The sequence below is a fragment of the Leptonychotes weddellii genome, chromosome 10 (genome assembly GCF_054177405.1).
Source record: "Leptonychotes weddellii isolate Sample4059 chromosome 10, ASM5417740v2, whole genome shotgun sequence".
NCBI lineage: Eukaryota > Metazoa > Chordata > Mammalia > Carnivora > Phocidae > Leptonychotes > Leptonychotes weddellii.
Window position 1 is genome coordinate 79318332 of NC_138378.1, and position 7938 is coordinate 79326269.

A 7938-nucleotide genomic window follows, 5' to 3' on the forward strand; every position below is an offset into this window, starting at 1 on the left:
GATCCCAGGACCCCAGAGATCATGACTTGAGCCGAAGGCAGATGCTTAACGACTGAGACACCCAGGCGCCCCATCTGAGTGCTTCTTAAAAAGCAAGTGAGCTGTAGGGAGATGTGGGGCCATCCCTCAACCTCCTGATTCTTAGCTGATGCTTGCTGATAGCCAAATACAGAAAGACCAGTCGGGGAATGAATGAGCGGCCGAACGAAAATCCCTGTGTTATTTATTCCTCTATTTACCAGATGGTTATTGGTTTGGGCATTGTTTTAGCCGGGTGGAAGAACTGTGAACCAAAAAGACAAGAATTCTTGCCCTGATAGAGCTTCCATTCTTGGAAGGGAACTTAGTAATTAAGATGAGATATAAATTATGTAGTACTGCTAAGGAGAAATAGAGAGCAGGGGAGAGAAATGGGCAGTGTATGGGGGAGGGGGGCAGCAAGAGCATTTGCAGTTTTATTTATTTATTTAAGATTTTATATATTTATTTGACAAAGAGAGAGATATGGAGAGCAGGAACACAAGCAGGGGGAGTGGGAGAGGGAGAAGCAGGCTTCCCGCTGAGCAGGGAGCCTGATGTGGGGCTCGATCCCAGGACCCTGGGATCACGACCTGAGCCGAAGGCAGACGCTTAACGACTGAGCCATCCAGGCGCCCCACATTTACCGTTTTAGACAAAGTGGTCAGAGAAGGCCGAAGCCCAAGGGAGCAGTGGAATAAAGTCCTGCAGGAAGTGAGCGAGGAGCCCTGTGCACACCTGGGGGAAGATCATTTCGGGCAAACAGCAGGTACTTTGGGCGCACGCAGGAGCTGCTAGGTGGTGACTGTGTGCGGGGAGGAGGCTGTGGGAAGGGGGCAAAGACATCATATAAGTAGAACAGGGAGAAGAACCTATGAGATTGTGACACCCTCAGGTCACCTGGGCCCAAACGGCCTTGGGAGCGCCCAGGGCTTGTTGATAATCAGTTATCTTTGGCTCTGACTACCTTCGGCACCGTTTTTTCCCCTGTGACTCCAAAGCCTCTCCCCCGTCACAAGCTCATCCCTTCTCCTTGGGCTGCTAAAATATTAATGAGAGTTGCTTAAATCTATTGCACACTTCCTCAATGCCACACCCTTACTATCATCCACATTTGACAGATAAAGAAACAGGTTTCTTGTCCCAGATCACCCAGTGAGTGGGGGGACGGCTTCCGGGCCTCTAGCTCCAGGGTCCCCCGGGGCCGGATGGCGCCCATATTTGCCCACTAACCCTCGCCATCTGGTAGTCGAATTGTGACCACCTCTCAGGGTGAGGAGGAAAATGGTAGGAAGGAGAGGGGGACTGGCAACAGGGCGCAGAGGTGACAAGGAGAGAATGTCTTGAAGGTGAGGATTTTGAGCTCCCTGCAGTTTCTGTCCCAGGGTATTTGGCAGGGGACAGTGGAGACAGAGTGGGGCAGGGTACACCTCTACTAGAGAAAAAGCTGCTAGAAATGGCAGACAGTGTGACTGTTATTGACAAGTGGTCACAACTGTGAGGCCGTGTCACCATGTGGGAAAAGTAGGTGCTGGAGCCAGAAGATCAGAATTTCAGTCTTAACTTCTGTTTATTAAACCTTGAGCAAGGGGTGCCTGGTTGGCTCGGTCAGTTAAGCGTCTGCCTTCGGCTCAGGTCATGATCCCGGGGCCCTGGGATCGAGCCCCGCATCGGGCTCCTTGCTTTGTGGGGAGTTTACTTCTCCTTCTGCCTGCCGCTCTCCCTGCTTGTGCTCTCTCTCTGACAAAAAATAAATAGTAAAATAAAATGTCACTCGAGAACAAGATATTATTGCGAAAATCGGCGAACCTTCATTAGAAGGTCAATCCTGACATGAGAGAATGTCGTGTGCCACTTTTCCTGAGGCAATGGTGCTGCTGCTTTATCCTTGAGCACTTACAAGCAGGCACTTGAGAGATTTATTTGCAAAGTTTGCTCCAAAGTAACTTGATGGCAACTCAATTTTTTCTTGCCAGGCATACCCAAACATCCGTGGCAGTTACCTCTGGATAGCAGAATTAGAGTTGATTCTTACTGTATTTTTATATGGTTCTGCATTTAAAAAAAAACAAAGGCACGGACATTTGAAAGAGTGAGGAGGGTTTGGGTAACCACGAGAGGCCAGGTGTGGCTGGAAGGTGGGCTATGTGGGAGGTCGCGGGTGGGGCGGGAGAGATTCTGTTCGTGGAGTCATTTTTTCAAAGGCCCTCTACTGCTCTGCTCCCAGCTTAAAGCTGTCAGTCTCCAAGTGGGCTCCCAGACCAGCAGCATTGGCCTCGCTTGGGAACTTGTTAGAAACGCGAATTCTGGGATGCCTGGGTGGCTCAGTCAGTTAAGCGTATGCCTTCGGCTCAGGTCATGATCCCATGATCCCATGATCCCCTGAGATCGAGCCCCGCATCAGGTTCCTTACTCAGCGTGGAGTCTGCTTGTCCCTCTACCTGCCGCTCCCCCTACTTGTGCTCTCTCTCTCTGACAATTAAATAAAATCTTAAAAAAAAAGAAATGCAAATTCTCAGGCCCCATCCCAGACATATTGCATCAAACTCTGGGGATAAAGCCCAACTCTGTTTTAATAAGGCACCAGGTGATTTTGGTACATGTCGAAGCCTGAAAACCACAGGTGTAAAGTATTCCCAAGTTGGGACAAGGTTCTCTGCCCCCAGTGAGCTAGCAAAAAAGAGCCAGTTGCCTCGATTATTTATTAGCCTCTTGTGCGGGTCCCCTGGGTTGGTTCTTCAAGCTGCAGAGAAGTCCTTTTCCTTGCCATAACATCCGTGAGGTGAGGACTTACCTCTGAATGATTAGTTGGGATTTTATTTATTGGCAGAGAAGCATCTGGGATGGACAGACTTCACAGTGCTTTCTCAAATGAGTTGCTTCTCTCTTTGAGGTATAAAGATCTAGAAGTAACCCAAAAGAGGTCCTCAGAAGGCACTGGGTCATCTAGTTCTGAGGTGTTACAATGTGTTCCCTGACGGTTCTCCAGACCCTGTGGCTGTTCCTTGCTTGTTCCCATTATCCGAGGACGGAGACTCCCACCTGGCCTCCCACAGAACAAGGGGGTCAGGGGTACACCGAATTGCCACGAATCCCTCAGAGACAGCCCCAAACTTCGGACTCCCAGTTGCCTCACCTGGAAGCCATCTCTGCTTCATCTCTACCTACTCTACTCCCAAACTACCTGGTATTAGAACCATCTCTGTATGTCTTGTCTTCCTCATAGTCTGAAGTGCTTAGCAAATAGCAAAGAACTCAGTAAATAATGGTAACTTTTATTATTATTATTATTATTTTGTATTAAACAGGAGAAGAGGGGAAGGGCACCCCAGGTAGAGAGAACGGTGGGGTCAGCAACATAATTTTCGGGTCCTGGAGCAAAGTGAGAATGTGAGGTCTGGCGAGGGAGCTGGGAAATCAGTCTCCCCTTCCCATTGGCCCACTGCCCCAACCCATGTGTGATGATGACCCCCAAGAGATTGCAATCTCTACACAGGGACACGTTCAGATCCCGGATCAAGGTTGGGGGAGAGGTCCCCACTGAGTTACCTGCCAAAACCCACCACCAGAGCACTGCCAGCCCAGGGCAGGGATGGCTGTGACCATGTCCTGCCGAGATTATGCCCAAACCTGACCCTCCCCACTCATGCACCTGGGCCCTGGTTGGCGCTGGAGGGCAATGGAGGACTGACTCAGTCATCATCCAGGCAGAGGCAGCAGCTCTCATGGAGTGGGAAGGGGGATATCGGACTCCAGGGGCAGGAAGCAGGGGGCCAAGAGGTGGGACCACATATAAGCAGAGGCTCTAAGTGCCTGGCATACCTTTCATTGCCCCATTGGACTTCACCTAGAAATTCAAAGGAGGGCACGTACTGCATGGAGCACTGGGTGTTGCACGAAAACAGTGAATCATGGATCACTACATCAAAAACTAATGATGTGTTGTATGGTGACTAACATAACATAATAAAATAAAATTAAAAAAAAATTCAGAGAGACAATTAAGAATTTCCAGACAGCCCTTACAGAGCATTATACTCCAAGCACAGAGCCCTCTGAGTGTGGAGACTTGGGTGACTGCACCGGCCGTGTGCTCGTGAAGAGTCCTGTGGGCCAGAATATGTGAAGACATGGCATGTTAGGGGAACTGCAAAGTGACACATTGTAAGAAAAAAGTTTTTTTCTCTTTCCAAAATTTTATTTAAATTCTAGTTAGTTAAATAGAGTGTAATGTTGGTTTCAGGAGTAGAATTTAGTGATTCATCACTTGCATACAGCACCCAGTGCTTATCACGACCAGTGTCCTCCTTAAGGCCCAGCACCCATTTAGCCCACCCCCACAACCTCCCTCCATCAACCCTCAGTTTGTTCTCTGTTGTTAAGAGTCTCCTAGGGTTTGCTTCCCTCTCTCTAAGAAAAGAGTAAGAGTTAATTCTGAGGTGAGAAGGGGTAGGAGGTGAGGCTAGAAAGGCAGATTAGAACATAATATTTAATAGGTAGACAAAGGGAGAGCCATAAAACTTATATTTTCAGATGAAAAAATATAGTAATAGAGAATCGATACAAAAACATTTGAAAGGTAGGCCTATATTAGTTTCCCAGGACTGCTGTTACAAATTACCACAAACTGGGTCGCCTAAAGCAATAGAAATTTATTCTCATAGTTCAGGAAGCCAGAAATGCAAAATCAAGGTGTTGGCAGGTTTGGCTTTTTCTGGAGTCTCTGAGGAAGAAATTGACTGATGTCTCTCTCCTAGCTTCTCCCAGCCTCCTAGTTGCCCACAAGCCTTGGCGTTCCTTGGCTTGTAGACCCATCACTCCACAATCTCTGCCTCCATCTTAACACGACCTTCAAGTTTGTCTCTGTCTCCACCTCTTCTTGTAAGAATACCAGTCACTGGATTTCAGACCTACGCTAAATCCAGGGTGATTTAATCTCAAGATCCTTAACTATACACCTACAAAGATTTTTTCCAAATAAGGGCACATTCTGAGGTTCTGGATGGACATGAATGAGGGGGGGCGGGGCATTATTCAAATCAAAAAGGAATAAAATCACCAGTGCTTCTGCTACCTAGAGCTGCCAATGGTGAATACTTTAGGGTATATCCTTCCAGGGCATTCTATGTATAGATTTAGCTTGTATAATGTTTTACTTAATACTGATCCAGTATGTAGAGTTTGCTGAAAGGAATTTTTAAGCAAGGAAGGTGATCTGCTCAGGGACAGTGGTGTGTTGGAGCGGTTCATCCTGGCTCCCAAGAAAAGACTATGCCCATCTCATCTCAATTTCCTGTTCAGTAACCTCAAGCCAGTAGCTTGCACTCAGCCGTGGTGGGAGTACTTACACCACAGTAAATCAGCGAAGTCTACAAATCTGGGCTTATTTTTAGGAGATCCTACTTACTAGCACATCAGTGGATTCTTACCTGGCAGAGGAGAGAGAAGAACATTCTAGGCAGGAATTATAAGAGACAAGGCAGGCAGGTATGGAGGCACTGGCGTGTTTGGGAACGCCAACCAGAAGGGGGTGACTGTCCCAGAAGGGGCTGACTGGGCAGTGGTAGGCAGAGGCTGGATAGAGGATGGGCGGCTGCATTGGGATGGGCCTTGTGAACCATGCAAAGTACTAGGGACTGTATTTTAGGAAGACAATAATTGGTAGCAAAGTAGTTGGTGGATGAGTGTGCAGTGGGACTGGTGCTTAGGAGGCACCTATAAGAGGAGAAGGGACAGCCATGAGAGTCAACAGAGCATCACCTAGTCTCTGCTTGCACTGGTCAAGGCAAGTCCAACAGCAAGATTTCCTTCTGGACTCGAGCCCAGCTAGTCCAACCAAACCTCAAATGTCTCTTACACTCAGAATTCAAGTCCCATTCCAACATGTCTCTGGAACCCTTGGTTATGGTAAACAAACCTCCTTATAGCTTGAATCTCTTTAAAGACAAACAAACAAACAAACAAAACCTTCCCTTGCTTCCCTGATATTTGATTCTTTCTGGAGAGCCTTGGGCTCTTCATTGACTAACTCCCATTTAGGGGGTGGAGGCAGGTTATCAGAATTCTTCTAGCATTTTGTTGCTCCTCCCCAGACATTTTCCTCCACCTTTCTAAAATTCTCTGCCCTTGGAAGCAGTACCAGCCTATTTTGTTAGTGTGCTTTGTAGATGTTCCTAGTCCTTGAGGTCCTAGGGACCCAGGTCACAGTGTTTTTACCCAGCTCAAGTTCTGTGTCATCCTGGAAAACTTTAACCATGCGGTTGATCCCCCTGTATCTGGACTCTAAGTTCCCTGATCTTATGATTTATTTAACTGATCTATGTTAAATTTTCTATCTTACAGAGAATATACTGTATTTTCTGGCATTCCTGGGATATTTACCAGGAAGCAGAAGTTGTCACTGTTCTCCACACTCTCCTAACATATCACTCCTCCACTGTCTCCTTTGTTTTTCAGAAACCAACTACTTACCTATTTATTTATTTATTTTTATTTAAAAGAATGTTTTTAATGAATCTCTGCACCTAATGTGGGGCTCGAACTCATGACCCCAAGATCAAGAGTCACATGCTCTACTGACTGAGCCAGCCGGGTGCTCCAGAAACCAACTCTTTTGAGGACCATGCCATCTGACTCTGCCACTTCATCTCATCATGGACAGGGTGGTCCCAGGGTTCCACACTCAGAAGGGTCCCACACTTGGTTTGATGCTCCCCTGTTACCATCTGGAAGGGTTTCTTTTGTTGTTGTTGTTTTAAGTAGGCTCTACACCCAATGTGGGGCTTGAATTCACTGACTGAGCTAGCAAGGTGCCCCATCTTGAAGTTCTTAATAATTTTGTCTTTGAACTTGTGTTTTGCAAGTGAAATCCAATAGGACAATGGAGCAGGCTTGTGAACAGAGGAGATATGTGCAACATGTGGGTCTGCCATTCCTTGCTGCCCCTGTGTATTGTATTCATGATGCCCCACAAGAAAGGAATCCTGGTGGACACATGATGTGTGGGAGTTCAGTGAGACATAAAATGAATACTAGATAAGTGTGTTATTTCTATGACTGAATAAGTGGGATTTTTATAGCCCTAGAGGCCACACTTCCTGTTTCAACTAGAACTTGCTTCAAATGTAGGAAGAAGGCACTTCAAGAAACAAAAACAATCAAGGAACCCTATCATATCCTTTCCTATTGTATCATAAGCCTGCCACTTACTCTGTAAATGATGATGCAGAAGGAAAGGGAAAGACTGGGGGACCCACAGTTCCTTCCTTACTCATCGGTAAGCCTATGGTAGAGAGTGTTGGTAGATTGGTATGTACATCAAGAAGTAAAATAAAAACAGGTGAGTTAATTTAATTCTGGTAAGAATGAAACACACATGCACGTGCCAGCTATAAAATACAAATTCTGACATTGCAGTGATTCTGCATATGAGTCAAGTGTTCTTGCATTTGCATTTAAAACTGGCATTGCACGATGTAAAGATGAACAGTAAAATTCAGGCTAATAATTTAAAATTTTAATTTTTCTCTACTGAGAAAAACATTAAACAACAAGTGAAAAACACGACAACAAGAGAAAGAATGTGGAAGAAAGAAAAAATGTTTTACCGACTCATGTTCATGGCCACAGGCTTCCTCTCCACCCTAAAACCTGGCATCATGCTCTGCAATTTCCACATTCACTTGGTTGATCTGCAGTCCAGAAATACATGTTTTAGAAAAAGCGGTGTACTGGGCACCTGGGTGGCTCAGTTGGTTGAGCGACTGCTTTCAGCTCAGGTCATGATCCTGGAGTCCCAGGATCGAGTCCTGCATCGGGCTCCCTGCTCAGCGGGGAGTCTGCTTCTCCCTCTGACCCTCCCGCCCCCTCGTGTTCTCTCTCTTGCTCTCTCTCTCTCTCAAATAAATAAATTAAATTAAA